The 25,274-nt window shown below is 37.3% G+C and overlaps 1 pseudogene; it reads right to left on the bottom strand.

Annotated features, from left to right (window-relative positions):
• LOC114311045 (carotenoid 9,10(9',10')-cleavage dioxygenase 1-like) overlaps positions 1–10,642 on the bottom strand; it is a 29,598-nt pseudogene extending 18,956 nt beyond the window's left edge.
• Positions 10,643–25,274: the final 14,632 nt, after the last annotated feature.

The raw sequence follows: 25,274 nt of genomic DNA, 5'->3' as shown, positions 1-25,274 counted from the left end.
GGACATATGATGCACCCCTTTTCAAAGTGTTTATTATAGAAATTCCTAATTTTTTATTTATGTTTATAAAATTTAAAAAATTGTCAACAAAAACTCATTAAGTGTCTATTTCATTTCCAAAATAATAAATTGTTTTCAAAATTTAATAATTTTTTGTAACAAAAAATTTATTTAAACTTGTTTTGAATACAAATTTGCACTTTTTTAAGGGAAGTCCCACAACATGTTGTACAGTTTTAAGTAAAACTCAACTCCAAAAATTAGTTATTAAAGTGAGAGTACCCTCACATGTATATATTTCACATACTTTAGTACGTAGAAAATGTTAAATTTTATTTCACATTGTCCATCACCACCACTACATTTGGCCTTCCTCCACCTCCAGCTGCCACCAACTAGTTCTTTGGACCACTATCACTGGACACCTTTGGTCACCATCTCCAACTGGGAGCCATCTCAAGCAACCGCTAACTGCATATGGTCACTTGAAAATACCTTTCACTATCACCTTCAGTCGGCAACTATTAAATTCTAGTAATTCCTTTTTCAATTATTTTTCAAAACAAGTTTTAACATACATACATATCAATCGTGTTTTATTTATTTATTTTTTATTTCTTTTATCAAGAAATAATAATAATAATAATAATAATAATAATAATAATAATAATAATAATAATAAACTGTAAATATTATCAAACAAGAGTAATTTTAGCAATTAATGAAAAACCGATGAGCAACTGACCAACATGAAGCAATCTTGAAGAACAGCTTAGACAAACATTAGAGAGATCATCGATGAACACAAAGCACAAGCATATTTTCTTTTCCTCGTCTGGAAGCTGAGAATTGTCCATGGTACCTTATCTTATGGTCAAATGACAAACAAATGACCACTTTGAGGAGCTTCAATAACATTACAAACTCACACATAAAATGAAAAGAAATAAAATTAGCAACAAAGGTGACCTAATGATACTGAAAAATCTAGAAATTCCTTAGATGTTGATTTGTGATTATGTATCAATTTTAAGCAGTATATAACAATCTCAATCAAACAATCAAGACAAATCGACACAACGATTTTAACGTGGAAAAATCACAATTGGAGCACCTCTAACTGTGATAAAAAAACCACGGGCAACAGCCACAAAACAATCCGCTAAGAAGATATAAAGGAATTACACAGGTATACTCTCAATTACCTAGCGAATTCACACCCGAATTAAACCAACCCCTATGTGCCTCTTCCAGCCCCGTCTTCACCTCGAAATTGTCTTGACGATAAGCCACTCCAGAATCCACCAAAGCTTCAGGCTCAAATTCTTCAGAATCCACCGAAAAACAACTCTCTCTTTTGTATAGAATGAACAAATAAACCTTTGATGTATTCTTCTTAACCCATGAGTTGAATACTCAATTAAACATCAAAGAAAACTAGCAAACTATCTTTAGATATAAACCTTAATATCCAAAAAGAAGATCTGGAGAAGTAATCCTAAAATCTGACAGAAACACGTACTTATAGAAATCGGAATCGCGATGCTCGCTCGAGCGAAAACTCTCTCGCTCGAGCGAGGAACCAAAAACGCGTGTTTTCCATAAGTTGCTTCCCTCGAGCCAAACAACCTGCGCTCAAGCATAAAATCATCTCTTTCAGGTTTTTATACGGACGCAGTCTTTGCTCAAGCTCGATCCCCGTCATAATCAGCGAAGTGGCAATCTTGAAAGTATTAACATCACAAACTTCTCTGCAAGGCATAATTCGGGTTGGATTCGCATCTAAACACTCATAGCCTCACTGAAATAAAAAATGCAAAAATAAGTACAACTGAAAGGAGTTTTGTCAAACGGGATTGCCAAGAATAAAAACCTAACAATCTCCCCCTTTGGCAATGTCGTGACAAAACACACCTAACAAATAAAATCCTAATCACCCCAACCCATTACAGCCAACAAATACAAACTTCACACAAGCTTCTTTCTCAAGGTTAAGATCTGCAAAACAACTATTAGTGCCACAATCTCCAAAACAACTATTAGTGCCATAAGAGTATATGAAAAAACAATAAACATATGACAAGATTATCTTGAAGCATGAGATAGAAAACATGAATCGATGCGACTTGATTTTCTTGAAGCATGAGATGGAAAACATGAATAAATGCGACTTGGAGATTTTAAGAACATGTAGCGTGAATAGATGAAAACTAAGACACATGCACCCGACACATGCATGAATACATGAAATCCTAAGACACATGCACCTGACAACATTACTCCTCCTTTTTGTCACGAATTGACAAAGGAAGCTCAATCAACTAAAGCAAGATCAGAAACCACACAAGCAATGATAAGATTATGTAAATATCAGGAGCATGCAAGAAGGAAATAATAAAGAAGTAGTGCATAGCATCATGCAAACCAACTAAAGCCAATCTCCCTTTCACTCAAAGCAACCACAAACACTATACAGAAAACAATGAACAAGAAGAAACCAACAAAAATAATATGGTGGAGCAAGCAACAAATCTCAGATTTGTACCTTAGAACACACAAGATTATCCAAGAAGCATAATTGCTTGAAAGCACAATGTGCACAGCCTCTAGAATATTCCTCATAAAAGAAAGTGATGCATTATGTGAAAAGCATAGATCCCATGATAAAAGTGTGTGTATGACTCTTGGAGTTCGACAAACACTAGATTCAAATCCTAGTAGTGATATGAAAGCTGGACCTCCGACAAGAGAATCTAAGCATAAGTAAGGAAAGTTAAACCACTAGGAATCAAGGGGCATTTGGTGAGTAAAAGCGGAGGCTCCCCCTCAATCAATGAATCCTTTATTTTTTTTCTTTTTTTTTTCACATCTTTTTCTTTTTTTTCTTTTGCACATTTTTTTTTTTTTTGTTTCTTTCTTTTGCACATTTTTTTCTTTCTTTTGCACACTCATTGGCGGCTGATACACTCAAGAGTATGGAAACCGAACTAGAGAAGCATGGATATAATAAGGATGGCCTGGTTGGTGACTCTGAAGTAGCATTTTCTTCATGGCTGGACTACAAAGAATAGAGGGGAAAGCTGTGGAGATACAAAAAGATGGAAGGTGGTTTAAGAGACTCAACATCACCCATGATATGCTAGTATAGGTCAATTCCTCTAGAAAAGCAAAAAATACAATGCCAGAAGTCCATAGAAAAAAATGATCACTAAGGCAGAAGACTCCAAAATTTGCTAATCCAAGAGTGTGTACAGAATGAGACATACTAATCAAAAAACACACACTCCAAAATGAGTGATGACCACAGAAAGCACACACATATTAACATGTAATAGATATTTTTATCAATTCCAATATGCACCAAGGACCACTCAAAAATTTCAAGCTTGCAAAACTATACTAAGAAAAAAAATTTGGATTTTTTTTTTTTCTAAACAAAGTAATACAGAAAACAAACAGACACCCATTAAATGACCCAAAAAAAACACACAGAAACCTAAAAACTAAAATGAATAAACAAATTAGCACAAGTCAAGTTTTCTTACCCAAACCGCTTTAGTATGAACAAAGTTGTAAAAATTGCAGTTCTTGGGTGGTGTCTTGACGTTGTGGTTCCTTTTCCTTGCAATGGGAACCCGTCTTGACTTGGTTTCCAACTTCCTATTTTTAGGTCTAGGCAAATACACTCTCCCATGCAACTTATAACAATAAGGGCGAATATGACCATGCATACCACAATGATGACAAATAAAAACAGGGTGTACAGGGTGTACCTTCTTGTCTTTTACCTTACGAACTCTAGGAAGTTTGAGAAGTCCATCCTTATGTTGAATTTTTTGTTCTCCATTTCCTTGAGTTCTTGTATCATGAGATATAGATGCACTCTGTTTTTGCTCTTTGTTATCACCAAAGCCAATGCCACTCTTGTCACAACACATTTGTTGAGACCCAATGATATCCTCCAAAGTCTTCGATCCTTTGTTCCAAAGACCAATGGTAGCCATAGCACACTTGAGCTCTTCCTCTTTCTTGATCATTAGTTCTTCCAAGGCAACTTGAGACGTCTCGAGAGATTCAATTTTTTCTTCATACGTTGCATAGATTTACTGTAGCTCATTCCTCTTTGTCTCACAAGTCAAGAGTTTTGCACAAAGAGCTTATCGATCATTAGCTATCTTGACGGCATCAATCCTAGCCTTGGAAATCTCCTCTTTTAGTTTGACATTCTCACTTTCACATGCTTTGAGTTTCATAGTGAGTTTGTCATTCAATTTGGATAAGTTAAGAGATTCCTTATACAACTTTTCATAAGCTTGCTCAAGCTCTTCATCATCACTTCCCGAGGATTCATCATCAGCAGCATTCTCAACCGGTCTCTTCGGATACTCCGTTCGTCCTACAATTTCAGAAGTCGCCATGAAAGCAAGGAATTGTTTATGTCCCTCTTCACCTTGATCTTCATTGTCACTTTCATCTTTATTAGATTCTGATTCATCATCCCAAGTGATAGCGAGGGCTTTCTTCTTCCTCAAACGAGTGGGGCATTCTGAAGCAAAGTGGCCAAATCCTTGGCATTCATAGCATTGGACTCTTTCAGAGTTCCCTTGTATCTTTTCTTTCTCCTTCTTGGCTATAGAATTAATTTTGAGTTTATCTTTGCCTTTAGATTTATGAGTATGAGTAGATTCCAAAAGATTAAGATTCTTTTTCAAAAAAGATTTTTTAAATTGTTTAACAAAAGCAGCCGTAATCTTGGAATCTATTTCACAATCCTCATCAGAATCCTCTCCAACTCTATGAGCACTACTAAAAGCAATAGTCTCTTTTTGTTTCTTTTTGAAATTCTTATGTGTCTCAGAAGTTTGGAGATTTCCAACCAGATGATCCAGCTTGAGGTTGTCAACATCTTGAGCCTCCTCAATAGCCGTAACTTTTGGTTGGAACCGATCAGGCAAGGACCTCAAAATTTTTCCGACAATCTTGGATTCCGGTATTTTTTCACCTAAATTGAAGCTGGAATTGTAATGACCCCAAAATACGTAGAGGAAGTAGGGGTTAATGTGTTTTAATTCAACTATATCTATTAGAATTGAAGAACTATCTGTTGAGTTATGACTTTAAAACTGGAATTGACAACCTTTACTGTAACGATCTGAAATTTTTCCCTCCGCTCGAGCGGACTTTTAGGGTTTCCAGTAATTTTGCAGGCGGGTTGAAATTCTGGGAGTGGTGATTTTCCGCTCGAGCGTAGAAATGGTCGCTCGAGCGGACGACTTTGTTGGTCTCCACGCTCGAGTGCAAGATTGGGCGCTCGAGCGCGCCGCCTGGTTAAGTTTGAACTTCTGAGGCATGTGGGCTCATTTTTGACATTCTTATTAGTGTATTTGGAATGTTTTTATCTTATTTTGGGGTATTGATTGAGGTGGTGGTATGATGGTAAGGTAAGATTGGACCAAAGAATATAATCCGGATAGTTATTCTACGATCAGCTGTCACTCATTTGCCCTTTTATTTTTCCACACTTTGAATTTGAATGTGAGGTTAGAACCATAGGAAAGCTTATTTCCGGGGCTTCAATTTGGACACAAAAACGACCTAAAACGGAGTCCGGATGGAAGAGTTATACCTGTTTGAAGTTTTGGGAATCTGTGTTGGGAGCAGGTATGCTCGAGCGTGAAGAGGGACGCTCGAGCGGGTTTCGCGAGCACAGTAGCGTAAAGACGGGATTTTTGGATCATTTCTTATATTTTCTTCTTCCCTCTTCCTTCCTCTCTTCCTAGGTCCGAAAACCTAACCCTCAAACCTTTGATTTCATCAATTCTCACCAACAATCCACCATGGATCGTGCATCAAGGATGAAGAAGTGAAGATCAACTTTTCCAACCGATTAGATTTTGAGATTTTCGAGGGGACGCTTTCGATCTAGCTTCTTTGCTTCCAATCTTGAGGTAGGGGGTTCTCTTAGCCTTGAATGTTTATGATTCAAAGTGATTTTGTTGCCACTTTGGGATCTTGTTGACATTTTGGAATTTTGAGTTAATTATGGGTTAGAAACATTAATGGCTTGTTGTTTACTTACAAATGGGGTTTCCACTCCAATTTTCAAAGGATGTTGAATGTTTTTAGCATATTGATAAATAGTAATTGTTGATTTAAAGATTTAACTAAGAAAAGAGGAAAACCCCCAATTTTCTTTAAAACCCTAGGTTGATTAATGATGATAACCAATGATTTGGCCCAAATTGAAAGTAGAATAATGAAATTGAGCTATTGAATTATATGTGTTCAAGTTTAATTGGAATTTAGAAATGTTTGAAAATTATGTTTAAAAATTTGCGAATGAACTACGTTATGAACATTGTAATTCATGCTATAATGCGAAGGGAAAATTGGGAAAATAATCTATGACTGACGTGGATGATATGAACTCGGTTTTGGAATGTTGAAATGAGATTCAAGGGTTTATTTTGAATTATGTTGAATTGCAAATGGTGTTAATGAACTAAGTGGTGTTGACATTGTTGGATTATACTGTGTTGACTAATATTGAATTGAATAGTGTTGTACTATGATGAATTATGTTTGAATTACGTGAATTGTGTAGGATTAGCTACAGGGGCGGACCAAGCACCTGCACACTGTGAGTAATAGCATTGTAATCGCGCATTTGATTACTGTTAATAATTCTTTTTATTAACGCTTTGCGCTTCAGACGTAGTTATGTTAATATTATGTTGATTGGGAAACAGTGTGGACATTGAAAGATTTTTGTGAACATTAGTATGACTCTGAACCTACGCTATATTCTGGCTATGGCTAATGATTATCGTGAATGTACCATCCTATGAAATACTCATGATTCTGCATAAGAATTGCATACAAACTATTAACACTGTGCAGTTGGTTAATAGAAAGGAATTGAGTATCAATAACATTGTTACGTGATTCATGCTATGTTATGAACTGTTCTGACCTATTGATGTAATGGTACCTTTACCTTCAGACTATTGGTAATATTAATGTTCTGCTAATTACGAGACAAGTATGTCGACCTACAAAGAACCATGAGGAAATCTAAGTGCATCGTTGGATCATACATTTTGTTTACTATTGATAGTTAATGTTGACATTCCATTATCTGCAAGTTAGTGGTATTGGTTCATGACAAGAAAATGGGATGTATGTGCATTATGGAACTATGGTATCTACGTATCTCTGGAATGTGGTTACCTTTTGCTAACAATAATCAGCAACGTTCTGTTAACTTATATTACCGATGGTAATTCATGTGAATAATGGGAAGAATGTATGTACTTTCTGTATGATTATGAAGTTAATCTATTCTGATGATTTCTGGTATGGAACAAAGTGCTGTACGGAACTAAGTGCTACACTTTGGTGGGAGCCACCTCTAGAATCCGTACGAGCCACCTCTTGAGTCCATACATAGTTATTTTTGGGCCGCTAGGCCGTTCTGTTATTTCTGGGCCGTTAGGCCATTCTGTTATCTCTGGGCCGCTAGGCCGTTCTGTTATTTCTGGGCCACTAGGCCATTCTGTTATTTCTGGGCAGTTAGGCCGTTCTGTTATCTCTGGGCCGCTAGGCCGTTCTGTTATTTCTGGGCCGATAGGTCGTTCTGTTATTTCTGCGCCGATGGCCGTTCTGTGTATTACTGGGCTTAAAGCCACTCGGTTAAGGAAATTGGGCCCATGGCCATTCTAGAAATGACTACAGAATGTAATTAATCATATGCCTTCACAGTTATATGCTTTGTTATTTAAGTTAACCATTACATTATTTATGTGTTATTATTCACTAAGTTTTACTCACTCTCTATTTTGTCTGTTTCTGTAGGTAACCAACTGGAAAGCCAGTCCTAACCCTTGAGACTTGTCTATCTCTTGTCAACCTCAATGTGTCCAGGCACTTAAGATGGAACCCATGCATTTTGTAAAGCTTTAACTAGGTTTTCGGTTTATGCTTTGATTGTCTGCCTATGGTTGAATGTAAATAACCCCTTTCTTCTTTAGTACTTTTGTATAAATGTGAATGACTATAACTAAAGCTCGGGTGTATGTTTCCTGTGTATTATCTACCTAATGTAATGTTTGCGGTCCTGGCATAGTAGTGGTAGCTCAATGGATGATGTTTTATGTTATTTAATTTTATTAATGCTTCCGTCCAGGCCCCATATATTACGTATATTAGGTTAAGTGTCCGTTTCTGAATAAGTCATGCCCGAAACTTTTAGGGGCAAGTTTGGGGTGTGACAGGAATTTACAATGTCACTCAACTTCGCATAAAATTCATCAAAGGTCTCACTATCTTTCATTAAAAGATTTTCGAAAGTAGACGTGAGCCTTTGAAGTTTTGAGCGTTTAACCGAAGGAGTGCCCTCATGAATAGTTTGTAAAATATCCCAAGCCTCTTTTGCGACTTCACAATTGCAAATTCGACTAAACTCTTCAGTGTGATAGCGCAAAAGAGAGAATTGATAGCTTTACTATTCCAGCTACTATTTTGGTAATCAATTGTGTCCCACTTATCGACTAGTTTGGGGAAAGTTACTCCATCAATGGTAATCGTCGATTCAGTCCACCCATACATGACAGATTGCCAAACTTTTTCATCAATAGATTTTAAAAACGATCTCATCCGAGATTTCCAAAAAGAATAATTGGATCCGTCAAGTAGGGGTGGTCGAACCATAGAATTTCCCTCACGAATTGTATCCATTATCACAAATCAAACAAGATCTCGCTCTAATAAATTTGTAAAGAAAAAATAGAGCGACCCGCTTTGATACCAATTGAAAAATCTAGAAATCCCCTAGATGTTGATTTGTGATTATGTATCAATTTTAAGCAGTATATAACAATCCCAATCAAACAATCAAGACAAATCGACACAACGATTTTAATGTGGAAAAACCACAATTGGAGCACCTCCAACTGTGATAAAAAACCACGGGCAACAGCCACAAAATAATCCACTAAGAAGATATAAAGGAATTACACAGGTAGACTCTCAATTACCTAGCGAATCCACGCCCGAATTGAACCAACCCCTATGTGCCTCTTCCAGCCCCGTCTTCACCTCGAAATTGTCTTGACGATGAGCCACTCCAAAATCTACCAAAGCTTCAGGCTCAAATTCTTCAGAATCCACCGAAGAACAACTCTCTCTTTTGTATAGAATTAACAAATAAACCTTTGATGTATTCTTCTTAACCCATGAGTTGAATACTCAATTAAACATCAAAGAAAACTAGCAAACTATCCCCAGATATAAACCTTAATATCCAAAAAGAAGATCTGGAGAAGTAATCCTAAAATCTAACAGAAACATGTACTTATAGAAATCGGAATAGTGATGCTCGCTCGAGCGAAAACTCTCTTGCTTGAGCGAGGAACACCAAAAATGTGTGTTTTCCATAAGTGGCTTCGCTCGAGCCAAACAACCTGCGCTCAAGCGTAAAATCATCTCTTTCAGGTTTTTATACGGACGTAGTCTTCGCTCGAGCGAGAACTCCTTCGCTTGAGCGAGCAAGGGCGGACATGCAACTTCGAATGCAATTTTGCATTTTGCTTCGAGGGCGCTACCCCTCGACCCCGCCTGGGCGCTGCCCTAGACCTGCAAAAGGCGCTGCCCCCTGGACCCCCGCGAGCTGACCGGGCAGCTCGATCCCCGTCATAATCAGTGAAGTGGCAATCTTGAAAGTATTAACATCACAAACTTCTCTGCAAGGCATAATTCAAGTTGGATTCGCATCTAAACACTCATAGTCTCACTGAAATAAAAAATACGAAATAAGTACAGCTGAAAGGAGTTTTGTCAAACGGGATTGCCAAGAATAAAAACCTAACAGATACGATACAAACAGCACAGGCCAAATGTCATCCCCATAATTTCCATAATTTTTTATAGTCAATATTTTAAACTTAATTGTCATTTTCGAGTCTGCTAACCACTCTTATCATTTTCTAATTAGTTCTTGTTGGCATTTTTGGCTTTCAAAGGTTAATAGTGTAAATTTAAGCGTGCCAGCAAGGATGAATCAGTCCTTACAAAATTTTAATTGTCAACCAATAATCAGACAATTGTGTTGAAATTCTTTCAGCCTCAATAAAGAGGACTTTTACTGGTGGCTTGTTTTGGGAGAAATTTATAAGAAATAACAAGTACAAAACAATTTAGAAACTGAATTTCATTAAGTAAATAGGAACTTACAGTGAAATGATCCGATCTTGAAAAGATTTACAGCAACGACTACTTGAAACTACCTCTAGGAAACGAAGTGCAGTACAGGAATTGAAATGTTGAAATACTGAAATATAAAGAACTGGAAATGTAGAACTGGAAAGAACTATGAAGTAAATAAACTGGTTTCTAGATCTGAGTCTGGGTCCTTCAATTCAAGGCCTTCCCTGCTATTTATACTTTCCAAGGGTAACCGTCGAAGTGGGCTTCCAACCATCGAAATATTCTCCCATGATTGCTGATCATGCACTCTCACAGTCAATCCCACTACGCCATTCTTACAATTAGGCTTCCCTCTTAGATTTTGAATCTGAATTCGTGAGTAACCGTTGGGCCACGTCATATTGCGCCTTCTAGCTTTCCCAGTGCTGCGCAGATCCATTATAACCAATATGACCTGCCACGTGTCTGTCTTTGATTGGAGACTTATATTAACTTCCTAAATTGTCCCTCATGTACCACGTGTCAAGCTGCGATTAGCTTTTACAAAATATGTAGCCAACATTATCCCTCGCACTAATATACCCAATACTTAGTGATATTAGTGGACTCAATGCACTTTGTCCATGTCCTAGGACGTGCATAGACTTTGCATCTACTTAGAAATGCAACCGTCTTCTATAAATGAAGCACTTAATCTGCATTAAATTCTTTCTTGTGCTTACACATTTTCCACTACCAGAGTATTTGAAAGGGTTGATACAGCTCCCATGGCCAAAGAAACCTTTATTTTCATCGATCATACATACGAAGAGGTATTAGATAATGATGTTCGTCCTGATTTAATTAGAAGTCAGTGAAGACTCTGATCAAACAATGGCACACAGCAGATTGGTGCTCAATGTGTAACGCCCTCAAAAAAAACCCATAATATCATACATTCAAAGTACAGAAAAGAGATATTATATTACAATCATCTGAGCATTCTTACAAAATGTATTACACGTTAACAATAAAAGTAAATACCGTATGGGCTTACAACTTTCCAAGTCAACACTTAGGTTACAAAAGAAGAGTACTGACTCAGACTACAAATTAAGCCCTTGGCTTGATATACATGTAATACAACAAAATTAACAAACAAGAATCTTCAACTCTCTCAACCTTCCAAGCTAAGGTCTCGGAGACAACATAACACCTGAACCTGAAAATGATGTCCCATATAGGGTGAGCCAATGCCCAGTAGAGATATGCTAAACATAGTATGAACGATAATTAAAATGTCAGCAATTGATAAATGTTTAACTCGTACACAACAACTTATAACACTATTCAATCCCATGACTAATATCTCCATGTTCCATTTCAGTTTCCATTTCCTATCAGATTCTCGATTTATAATTATGATTCAGAACTAGGCCAATCATTTTAAATGAGATCACATCTCATGGCTACGGTATTCCTATTTCAGGTGAGATAATAACTCATTTTAACATTTCATACTTCATAATAGATACACATTTTGGTGTTGTATCACAATCAGACAAGATATTCCCATGCTTCTCAAATGATATTCACTTTAGTGTTATATCAAATCAAACAAAGCACTTCCATACTTTCTAAATGATATACATTTTAGTGCTATATCAAATAAACATAGAAACACTTCTATACTTCACACCTGATACACATTGTAGTGATGTATCAATGTCAAACAATTTCCGGTTTAGAGGTCCATCCCCCATCTTCTAATAAACCGTGGAGTACATCCCCCATCTCCTCCCACACAAAGCAATGTATATAAGCAGTTATCATATACAAGTTCAATCAATCAATACAAATGATACACATTTTAGTGTTGTATCAATGTCAAGCAAAACACTTCTAGACTTCACAAATGATACACATTGTAGTGCTGTATCAATGTCAAACAACTTCCGATTTAGAGGTCCATCCCCCATCTTCCAATAAACCGTGGAGTACATCTGCCATCTCCTCCCACACAAAGCAATGTATATAAACAGTTATCATATACAATTTCAATCAATACATAAAATTAATGTATTCTTTCAATCATCATATTCGATGACACATCCAATCGATTAGTTTTAGTTTGTCTAATCATCATGCATTGTCTACAACAATCAAAACTACTCTCCACCGGTAGCCCAAGGCAATTATTTCTAAACAGATAATAAAAGCACCAACAGATAAATTATCCGCATTTTCAAAAGTAAACAATTTATTAATCCGACTCCACTATTCCATGTCATAATGAACCACTATCATTATATTCAACTCAATTTCACAAATCCACAACTTTTTCAAATTAATTATACCAATTAATTTATACACAATTTAGGGCTTTCTCCCCCTTGTCTCAATCCTGACCCCCAAGGGTCCAAATATTACCAAAAACATCAACATACTCATTTTGACACCCAAATACACAGTTATGGTTCAAAAGAAACAAAACCCCTTTTTTACAAAATCACACATTTGAAACCCTAACTTCCAAAATCCAAAACCATTTATACAACAGCTCGCAATCTAGGTCAAAGCACATAAAGATGAGTACGAATCCCTACCTCGAAGTTAGAACTCAAATGGAGAAGAAGACCAAAACCAAAGTGCTCTAAACTCCAAACCTTTTGGATCGAAACGAAGCCCTCGACGATCAACACACTTTTTACAAAGGCCGAAGGGTAAGGGAACGCTCTAACTAGATCAAACCCTAGAGAGAAAGGAGATTCTAGAGAGAGGAGCTCTCAAAATCGATTTTTGGAAAGAGAGAGAGAGGAAGTGTTAAAAGTGATTCAAAAATGACCAGCTGCCCTCTAATATACGACAGGTCCGCTCGAGCGGGGAAAAGAGCGCTCGAGCGTCAAAAACAAAAAACTGGATCAGCTCGCGCACGAGAAAGCCCGCTCGAGCTCCAAGACACAAAGAATAAAGTACATCCGCTCAAGCGCGAAAATCATTCCGCTCGAGCGTAGATTTTCCCCTCCCAGAACTTACACCAAAAATGTACTACCCGTTCGAGCGCAAACAAGCCCGCTCGAGCGCGACCCGCTCGAGCGCGACCCGCTCGAGCGCAAAGAAGTTCGCTCGAGCGTGAATAATGCACCTACAGAAGTTTTACAGAGCACAAAATGCTGGACGCATGAAATCTCCGCTCGAGCGCCCAAGGGCCCGCTCAAGCAGACCACTCAAAAACTAGGCAACAACAACAACAAAAAAAAGAAACCAAAGCTCTACCAACCTGTAACAACCAAGCCCAACGCATCCTAAAACTCAAACAAATGGAATTAAAGGACGACAACAAGATAGATACAACTACCAGCTCCACGGAACCGAGTCCGGAATACAACTGAACAGTAAAGGGACAACCGGGATCGTTATACAATGACACACAACAACAGCAAAGACTCCGATTAAACAGCAAACAGCAGCAACGGCACATATTAGCACCAGCACCCTGGTTATCAGTGGCACCCAGATTAGTGCTTAGCAGCGGCACATAGGTCGGCTCTGTTTTGCTAGGTTACCCAGTCGGTGCTCCTCTCTGTTCTTTTCTCTTTGTTCTTTGAAATGAAATGTGTGGGTTCAATTGAGCAAAAATGTTGAAAACTGATTTCAGGCCATTCGAGCCTCAAAATTTCGAGCTGTCTAGTGTGGTTGTAAAAAAACTAAAAAGCCAATAACATATGCCAAAAAGTTAAAGATTCTCTTTTTTTTTTTAACTTTTTGCGCTTCTTTTCATAAAAAATCAAAAAGTCATTCCAATCATACTAATTTTTTTACCTCATATTTTAACCAAAAAAATTAAAAAGTTACTAAAATAGTCTTTTCCCAAACGAGGCCTAATCTGGGGCTAAAAAGCCTCGTTTGAGATAGATTTTTTGGATTTTTTGACTTTTTGAGAGAAAAAATGAAATTATTATAGTTTATATGTGACATTTTGTCTTATTAGCTTTTTAACTTATTTTATCTTTTTGTAACTATTTTAACCCCGTAACCACTTCCCAAACGAGTGCCATATCAAACTAGTCATTAGCCCACTTATAACTAGGAAACCAACAAATATTAAGCCCAACAAGTACCACAAGTCCAAACTTAGAGAACAAATAAATAAACAAAGGATAATACATTTTTTACTTTTATATTTTAACTCAAATGTCACTTTGATTTATATAGTTTTAATTTGAATAATTTAGTTTTTACATTTTAAGTCTAGCTTTAATTTGGTAATTTGTACAAATTTTCATTAATCTTTCCTATGTGTACACCTTAAAAGATTGACAAATGTCTTAAAACTGTTAATTTTAACATCAAACATAAATGAAATGATGAAATTAAAACTAAATTTAAAGTATATGAATCAAATTGTACAAATTAAAACAATCAGTAACAAAATGAAGCTTGGATTAAACTACTGGGATTAAAAGTGTAATTAACCCAATAAACAACTACTACATACAACTCTCATGATGGGAGATAAATAAACATCACAAATATTAAACCTCTCTTTATAGGAATTAAAATATGCAATCTCACACTAAAAGTGGTGTTACATAACTATTAGGCTAAAGTCTAGTTTGGTGTGTTGTTTAAGATTAATTACAGTAAGAGCCCCTTAACTATTAATGAATATCGTTTTACCTTCTTTATCTATGAATGCACACAAATTCACCCCTATCAACCATAAAAATTGTACAAATACACCTCTTTTTGAAGGAGTTTAAAAATAATGACACATTTTTATAATTAAGAGAGTCAAAATATATAAATTTATAAATAAATACGATAAAATGATATTTAACGATTTAGAAAGTCTTAGAAGGTGTTTGGCAAGAAATTTTTTAACTAAAATAATTTTAAAAAAATCAAAATATTCAATTACAACTTCTTCTTTTTTTATTTTTTCATACATCTTTTTATTAAAATTTAAAAAATAATTAAAATAATCAATTCTCCAACAAACTCTTGCAATATGATGTATTGAAGAAAGAATAAATATTGAGAGCTTTAGAAAAGGAGTTCTAGAGAGAACTCTAATGGTGGGTCTTACTATGTGATGTAATGTTTTAATCTTTTTTTATATTTTATTTTATTTTATTTTTTTGCTTTGCCACATCAGTAGAATTCTGATTAGAACTCTACCATTAGACCTCTAAATCACTGCTGTTGAAGAAAATTTCAATCCCAATGAGAACGTGGCGTTAGAGTTTGTTTCAATTTCTCCAATGACAAGGACCCGTTGCAAGTGGTCTCAAGTCAAGTCAACTTGAGATGTAAGTTCCTTGATTTTTATTTTTTTTATTTTTATTTTTTTTGTGTGTGTACATTGTCCTGTCATTGATAGAAATTTTATAAGAAAAAATTAACAAATAATAATTTTCCTCACTAAATTATGATCAAGTCTTATCAACTCCCGTGTTTAATGATTTTTTTTTTTATGTTTTTAGAGAGAAGTTATTGATTGGTTTTGAACTATCGCTACATAATATTTTAATAGTATTGTAATTGGTAGGGAGAGTAAAATTTTTAAATTTGTATTGAAAAATATGAGAGGATATGATGAATTATAATTGGTGAGGGACATAGTCACATAATGCCCCTAAATCAACCAATAATTTTTCGTTTTTAGAACAAATTAAGATAGTGTCTTAATTTAATTTTTATTAATAAAAATAGCAAGAATTACTATTTTTTTTTTGTTTGTTTCTTTTGTAAAAAAGAACTAAACAAATGCCAACCGAATAACTTTGTAACGCCGCCCCCACCACGCGCGCATCAAAAAAAAAAAAAAGACATTCAGCCCCATTATAATATTGCTAAACATGCGGAGCACATCAACAATCTAGTTACACAACATTGTTTCCAATACATACCTCAATATATTCTTTTAGTTCTACAACATGAATCCTATCTATAATGAATAAAACTAAAGTATTACAAGTTAATGCCTTAAACGCTACAAATTTTCAAGGTGTTGGCTGGTTACAGCATAATTCAATACAAAGAAGCCCATGGCCTAAATTACAACAAATAACCAAAGAAAACAACAAATATGAGCCTCAAGCCCCAATATCCTCCTAGGTCATCACCTTGGTGGAGGCACACCAGTTCACCTGAAAGCGGTTTCCCTCGTAGGGTGAGTATAAAACCCAGTAGAAATAAACTTAATAACATGCATGAAGCTTAACAATGTCATAAGATGAATGCACGTGAAATGTCATGGTAAAATATGCATTTTTCTTTCTTTGAAACAATGAAATGTGAGATTTCCAAGACATTTTTCCAAAACAACAATATTCTTTCAAAACAATTAAGTAGTAAATTAATGAATAAATCTCTAGGGCAAGTGTTCATAATAGTAACTATACAAGTCACTATGCCATTTTTACCCGTACTCACCGGAAGACTCGGCACCTACCGCGCGGGTTTTAGGTCTCACACCATAGACACACAGGCCAACTTGTGGCACATGGTATAGATTTAGAGCTAGGACTTATGAATGTATAACTGCATGTGTCACCTTTTGTACAATGGGATCTTATTTATGGAAGGATACTATATTCAGAATTGTAGTTATTTAATAGTTGTCATGAGTTGAATTATGGTTGTTATTTCGGGCATTACAGTTTTCCCCCTAGCCTGCTGCCTTCCGTTGCCAAGTCCGCAACCGCTATTACCTGGAAGTTATGGGTTTGTGGGTTTTGAGTTTTGTTTTTCTGTTTTTTAGCGTGTTCGTAACTTACCCACACAGATGGATGTAATTTTTATATTTATCTTAGATTTATTCTAGTATCTAACTCTTATCATCGATTTTTTGTTTCGTAGTATGAATGTTATGTGTAGATCTATACATCACTTCTCCTTGGTGCTTCATTTGGGGATTTTCCTTTGTTTTGAATAAGGTTTTTCCTTAGTTTGGTGTAAGCTTGTTGTTGATTTCTTTGTAAGCGTCGTTTAGCAATTTTGACTTTCATGAAAAAGTATACAAAGGTCACAGTAATTTTTTTAATAAAAATTATTACACAAGTTAATAATTTTTATTTTTTTCTTAACTCATTTAAAATGTAATAAAAAAAATTTCAAAATTTAAAATAAGACTCAATTTTATAATATAATAAATGTCAAATCAGTGAATAAACAATTTTGTAACCATTTATTAATTTGAATAATATTACTTTTAGGCCTCGTTTGGCAACTCACTGTTTTAGTCTAAAAATCAAAAAGTCACTAAAAAAATTAAAAAGTCAACAATCTATACCAAAAAGTCAAACATTATCTTTTCTCTCTACTTTTTACATATCTTTTCATAAAAATAAAAAAGTCATTCCAAACATACTAAATTTCTTTTACCTCATATTTTAACCAAAAAATTAAAAAGTTACTAAAATAGCATATTCTCAAACGAGACCTTAATTAGATAAGAGCCATTATGTGGGTACCTTTTAACTTGAATTTCACTTCACCGTGAATATTCTCATTAGAGTTTGTGAAAAATTATTTGGTGGTTTTAAAATAAATTTATTTGATATCTTAACTTTATATTAGTTGGTGGCACAAGCAATGTGTGCGCAATTCAAACAAGTAAAAATTAAAATAAATAATGAAAAATTTAATATCATAATATGTATGTTGTTTAAGTAGTAAGACTGTTCTTAATGAAACTCAAGGTCTTGGATTCAAATCTTACTCACGCTTTTAAATAATAATTTTTTTATTTTAAGTTAGATAAAAATGTCCTGTGGCATGATGTGATGGCTTAAACCTCAAGTCCAACCTTCACTTAATGATAGTACTAACTGGTGGCACATGTGATGCGTGTCCAATTCAAGTAGGAATAAAAACAAATAATAAAAAAAATAATATTATAATAAATATGTTGCCTAAGTGGCAAGAGTGTTCTTCATGAAATCCGAGATCTTGGGTTCAAACCTTCTCCGTCCTCTATCAATAAATTTTTATTTTAGACTATAAAAAATGTCATGTGGCATGTGTAAACACCCCATTTTGACTGCCCCCAAGACTTTGGCGCTTCTTTCCGAACGCCTGATAATGAAAGTTACACTGTGCAATCTTTTGAACTCTCAGCGAAGGAATCCAGGTTCAAGCTCTAAATCCTAACCTTATGCCTTATTTTTACCAAAATGTTTTAGACCTTAAAACCCTATTTTCCAAGCATTTCTCCAACCTGCACTGACAATGCAGCAGCAAGCTAGGATGATGCTTTTAGACCCAACCGTAGGTCATTTGACCCGGTTGTGGGTTGTGTGACCTGGCTGGGTCTCATTGGCGATAGGCAGTATCTCTAGCGGGAATATGCCAACTGGCTTTTTTTGAAGATATTTTTGACCAAAACACCTCAAATTCTATAAATAGACCCTCTCTCTTCAGAATTTAGTGTTAGAAAAATTTTCCAAAGGCTTTGAATGATATTGAGAGCTAAAAACACCCCATTTCCTTACAAAAGCTTCCTTGACTTCCATATCACCTTCACCTATAGATATACAATACATACACCATTAGAGCTTGTTCTTGAACTTTTTTACTAAAGTTTCAATCTGTATTTCAGATACTTGAGGGTGTTGGGATTGAAGTTTGGTAACTATAGAAGTTACCTTTGTTCTCAAGAGGTATAACTTTGCATCTGTTTCTTTACTTCTCTTTTACTCTCTCCCACTCTTTTTCTTGTTTTACATATTGTTTTTGAGTTGTTTCGTGGGGCTGAAATATGTGATTAAAATTACAAAAAGTTGACGGATTAGCCACCCTTCCTTAGGCTTTGTTACTAATTATTAACTGTAGCTTCTCTATACTTTTTCTTCTTGTTTTCTCATAGTTTTAGCACTGTTTTCTTTGTGTTTATAGGTTGTTTAGTGTTTTAATTAATTCTGCTTTGAATACTATAGTTTCATTGTTGTAATAACATAATAGTCCTCACGGATTTGGTGTGTTTTGGATATAGCCAACAATCCGCTTGAGTTGATCGCTTTATTTATGATTTGAATACTATAGTTTCGTTGTTGTAATAGCATATAGTCCTCACAGATTTGGGGTGTTTAGGACGCAGCTGCCAATATGTTTGAGTTGATAGCTTTTCTTTTACCTTCTTATAGCTTTTCTTAAGTATATTGGAACCTTGTGGTCATGAGAGGTTTAAAGTTTAACCACCCCGCCACAAGTTTGATTAACTAGTTATAAATCTTTCGCTTTCATGTTATTGTCGTTCACCTCGAAGCTAGGTGATAGCTTCTGTAATGACCCAATTTTTTTTTTAAAATAGCCAATGCATAATTTAATTGAGCAAATTTTCAAATTTGATTGCTATGTAAATTTTATGCGAAAACAATTCGGTTTTGTATTTTTTAAAAATAGTTCTTGATCTCAAAAAATTATGAAATTTTTATATGTTGTTCCCATATGAGTCTAGCACGTTGGGTAAATCTTTCAGAATTTATTGATGAGTATTTATTTTATGAAAATTCACAGACTGATCGGTATTCGGTCTAGTATACAACAGAATTTGATATTAAGTTTTGGGTGTTTAGGCCATGACTTGAGATATGTTTAACTGTTTGGCCCTTTTTAATTATGTGATTGGTAGTAACCACCTTGGGAGTTGTTATCATTTATTATATAGGGGTTATAATAAATATTTGATAGTTAATTTTATGGTGCGTACCACATGGTGAAAAATTATATATTTTATAAAGAATGAAAATGTGTATATTTCTTAGTGAGCAAAATATTATATTTTGTGGTGTACAAAAATGTTATATTTTGTGATAAGAAAAATTATATCATTTTATAATTTATATTATAAAATTTTGATGTATTATTACCAAAAAATATATATTTTGGGGAAACTAATTTTTTTTCTTTTGGAAAGCCAAACCCACATGGGGTTGTCCCTCCATGTCTCTCTCATTTTCCCCTCCTTTTTGCTTTGCTCTTCTTTTGATTAACAGAGAGCTTGGCTCTCTCTCTCTCCTTTTTTCTTTTCCCTCATTGTTGCTCAATCTTTGAGTTTCAAATGGGAGTCCTTAGAGTAAGATTTTGTAAAAGTGTTGTAAATGAAAGTCGGAGAGCTCATCATGATCTTCGCAATGGTAGTCTCAGATTCATGATCGAGCAAGATTTGCCTTCCAAATCTGCTCTTCTTCATTATTTGAGGTAGTGACTTTCTTCATATTCTTACATTAAAGCTATGTTTGGGTTATTTTGAGAAAATATGTCATTATAAGAGGTATTGCATATATATATTTTTTTCAGATTTTTGTTTGGTAATTTTTGGAAGAAAAATTAGGTTGAATTGTTAAGAATATTGTTATTTTGAAATTGATTTGAAAAAATCATCTTGTGTTGGAAATACTTGTTAAAAATCTTAAAATAAAATAAAATTAATAGTTGTGTGAGTTGTATCTACCTCATATCATGGTTAGATAATTTATTTTGAAAAAATAATGTTGAAATATTTATCTCATCTTTGAGTTTTGGAATTTATTTTTGAGAAGAAAAATAAATTTATGTTGATGAATATGGTGTAAATTGTGAAGTTGATATTATAGAGTTGTTTTGGGATTAAAAACTCTAAAAGTGTTATATTCATGAAATATGATTATGCTTGAAAGATGAGTTGGGTTAAGTTATGTTTGGTATTATTTCTTTTGGAAAAATGTGAATATAAGAAAATTATTAATTTAGTGGATTAAATTAGTTTGGCTAAAAGTTTATATCCTTTATGGTTAAAAGTGTGTTATTGAGATTATACCATAACTTTTAATATAGTAGGATGAAAATGTTAATATTTCATAAGTATGAGGTATTGGTGAAATTTATTTTGGTTATCTTGGTTAAAGTGGAACAAAATTTATTGAAAGTTTTGTGTGAGTCAAGACAATTGAGAAATGAATTTCTGATTTTAATAGTTGGAGTATGCTAATATGTTGCTTTTGAACATCAAATTTATATATGTGACATTTGAATTATAAATTAAGGGTTTGGTTAAATTGGGAGTTGATTATCTATAATCTTGCTATTTAATGTATTTTTTGTATATAAAATTACGTGTGGATATTTGAAAGTGAGAGAGCTCCAATTTGTGAAAAATCCTAAATGTATGTTTTGGGAGTTGTTGGATTTTTGAGAAAAGATTTTGTTTGGTTTAAAAATTGAGGTTTTGATTCGGAAAACATTTATGAAACTTTTGGAATATCGAGTATTAGTTATTCCTTTGAAATGTTGAGTTTAGTGAAAAGTCATATAAGTCTTGAAAGTTTGTCTTTAAAATGTGGAATATGGATTCTTTCTAAATGTTGGGAATCATGGGAGATTCCAAGTTATGGTTATAGGTTGGATTGTATATCCATGTTATTATCTTTTAAATTAATACATTAGAGATAACTATTTTGACTGTCAGTGGAAATTTACCATATTTGCATTAATGAGGGATTTCTTAGAAGGATAAGAAATGTTGTGTACGGGGAGCAAATATTCCGGCAAGCCCGTACTCCTTTCTTCCAAGCTCCGTTTCTGTCCGATCGCCTGCGAGCAAATAACGGTGAGTTACCCGGCGGTGTGTGGCCGGAAAAACCCTCCGACGATCAAGTTAGGACACACCTTAGGATAGAGAGAGAGAGAGAAGGAGGAGTGTTTGAATGTAAGAATTTCCTTACCAAGTGTTCATCCTCCATATGGGGGGGGCGCAGACATGCTTATATACCCTCTGTGCCCTGTATCTACTCCCAGTCATCTCCTGACACGTGGCTCCGCTATCCCATCTGTCAGCATAAACCTTGTTGAACATCACCTAATCTCAACTGCCTGACTTCACAGCTGGAGCTCGGCAGCCGAGCTGCTCTACCTCGGCCATGCTATGCTTCATACCCAAGCACCTAACTGGATAAATACGTGGAGGACCGCGCTAGGCGGCATCTCGGCAGAGCCTAGTCCGGGCACCTCCTTTGGCCGGCCTTCCTGCCGGTCAAACAGTCTCCTCGGTTGACCACGCCTTTCCGGGCGCCGGTCACTCAGCTTGTCTGGCTTCAGCCATCCCCTGATCAGTCAGCTCGGTCCAACCAAATGCTATCCAGCCGAGCTCCTTTTCGGTCCAGGACGGCTCACATTTGGCCCAAGTTCTGCCCGGCCCAAGTTCTGGCAGCCCACTTCTTGGCGGATGGTCAATCATCTCGGCCCCATGTACCGTTGGGCTCTCAATCTGCTCAGCCGTTACCTCGGCCCAACGCCTGCTCATAAATCACCCTCTCAATTGCCCCTTAATTCTGTCCGTGAAAGCGTGACTGGGATTATTTACTTCGACCGAGATAACGTTTCTTCGGTCTCCAAGAGGCCAGAGGGCAACCGGGCTGGTTAACGACTGTCTGCAAACTTGACCGGTTGTCCGCCACGGCTGACGTCCTCTTCTTCAGAAGTAGCTCGGTTGGCTCTTCGACTCTTTAACCCGTCGCTTCAATACTGACGTTGCCATAAATAGGGACACGTGGCGGGCTGCCATTGGTCATCGAGCAGCCAACCGTCGTCTGTGCCAGAATTTGAATTTGGGCGGTCTCGTGCTTACATATTCATGACCCCCATCATACCATTTCCTCCTACTGCTGCTTTTCTACCTGACGATTCAGAGGCTCAAGCCATTTCCTCAGACTCGACTGCCATTCCTCATTCTTGGAAGAACAGCTCCAATCCTTCACAGGTAAGATTTTCGATCCCTCGAGTTGCTATTTTCTTTCATATTACACACATTAGGGCACAAAAACGTAGCTCTTAGGGCATAGGCCTTAGAATCCGTCCCAAACCTCCCACTGTTCTTGGTGTTCTTCATATTCGTGAAGAACACTGAAGAACTGGGGTGAACCGTGCTCCTGGTCCTCTTTTGATCCAAAAAACCAGCCTAACCGAGCAAATAACAAGTTCGTCAAAACCCCAGCAAAAACCGAGATAACAAAAGGACTTGGTCGCTCAATCGGGCTAACATCTGGTCTGCTTGGGCGACCGGGCTCCTTAGATAGAATAGACAACCGAGGTGGTTTGGCACTCTGAATGACCGAGCTAAAATCCAGCTCCTTTTGCGCAACCACGCTCACACTTAACACTTGCCATCCTTTTCCTGCAGAGTCCAAGGGGACCACTGTCATTCCTGAGGCTCTCAGGACCGAACAGCATCCAATAACCAGTGCCAAACCCCTCAGCCGGGGTCCACTAAGCCTGCCACAAATGGGGAAATTCCGCTTCCTAGTGGATACTCCGACCGCGCTAGCTGCTTTCAGAGAAGATTACGGCATCCCGGCCGATGTTCATCTCGAACTGGCAGAAGAGGAGACCACACCCTGGGGCAGACTTGACCAATGCCCCTTCACCGTGCTCTCAATTGTCGAAGGGGGCCTCCGTTTCCCACTCAACCCTCTTATAACCGAGTTCCTTCGTCGCACCGAGCAGGCTCCCACACAAGTGTCCACCAACACCTATAGGATTATCAACGGTGTTCACGAGTTGAACAATCGGTTAGGCACCAACTTAGGTCTAGCCGAGATATTAAGGCAATACACAATGGGCCACACCGGCGACGGCCTTGCATATTACTTGAAGATAGGACCGGGCAAGGAAAAAATTGTAACCGGCACCCCGGATAAAGATCTGCACGACGACGATTTTTTCTGGGTGTCGGGCAATTACGAAACGGCCGAGGTGCCGGGCTGGTTTATAAACAAGGGCTTCGGTTCTTCATGTAAGCTACTCAATTGTGCTTGGTTAGCTTAACTCTTTATCTTGTAACTAACCGGTTTTCCTGTTTCTTTTGCAGCAATCCAAGCCTTGCAAGCCAACTACCAATTTCCCAACATCGAAGCAATTCGGACCGTGCTTCGGTACCCTCACCGAGATTGCAACGATCTACTCGGCTACACACCGACCTACAGGTATTCTACCCCGCGCCGGAGTAGAGTAACTGACTTCCTTCGCGCTCCTTCGCCGCCTCTAGATCCGTCCCTTCCAGACGTTCCCCTCATCCGCCTGACCGAGGAACAAGAAATGGCAAAGCGCAGCAGAATCAAGAACCTGCTCACCGCCACATCCGCCGAGATGCCGAGCGTCACAACTCGCTCGCCAGCCGCCGGTCAATCCAGTGGCGCTGTGGTCGCCCTTGCCTCTCAATCCGTCGGGCAATCCAGCCGAGAACCCTCCGCAAGACGTGCCGGTAAAAGAGCTCGGGCAGACCCGTCCGCCGAGCTAGTCGCCGAGCTTACCACCGAGCATCCAACTGACGCCCCCGCCCCAGTGCCGGCCTGGCGTCTACATTTGAAGCACCGGGGTCAAGACATCCCGGCAACGGCTTCGATCAAGGCTGACAAAGAGCATCTGCTCGCCTTCGATCTGTCCAAGGCCCTGCTACTACCGAGCGACATGGTCGGCAGCGACCACGTCCCCGACACCCGGTTGGTCAAATCGTCGGTGAAGTCTATGGCCAGGGTAAGTCTATGTTCCTTTGAAAATTTCACAAGTGTTTGCTCGGTTCACTCTCTGCTCGGTCCCCTTTCTAATGAACTTTGTTGTTTTGCAGGCCATTCAAAAACAGCATCTCGTCTTGGAGCGCATCCACAGGCTTCGGCAAAAGGCCAACGACACAGCCAGCCAGGTCGAGAGCCTTCAAGCCGAGCTCGGCCGGGCTTAGGCTTCCCTCGAGATGGCCAATGCTGATAATAACAGACTGCTCGGTCAGCTGAATGCGGCCGAGAAAAAACAAAATGAGCTGCAGACCGAGGTGGACACTCTGAAGAAGTCGGAGAAGAAAGCTTGCCGGGCTGCCAACAACGCCGGTTTTAACGAGGCCAAGCAGAGCTACAAAAAGCAAGTCTTTGCAACACAAGACATCTACTTCAAGGCCGGCTGGCAGTCCGCCTGCGAACACCTCGGTCAGGGATCTGACACTGACGTATTTGCCAGCCCCCCTCCAGCTTCGCTACCGGTCTACCTCGTGCCTTATGCAAACGACGTCTTCAGCACTTTGCAAGCTGAGGCCGAGGAAGGACTTGAAGATGGAGATGGTG

Source organism: Camellia sinensis, chromosome 13, assembly GCF_055761805.1.
Source record: "Camellia sinensis isolate YWXY chromosome 13, ASM5576180v1, whole genome shotgun sequence".
Taxonomy (NCBI): Eukaryota; Viridiplantae; Streptophyta; class Magnoliopsida; order Ericales; family Theaceae; genus Camellia; species Camellia sinensis.
This window is presented reverse-complemented; position numbering and strand designations above follow the sequence as displayed.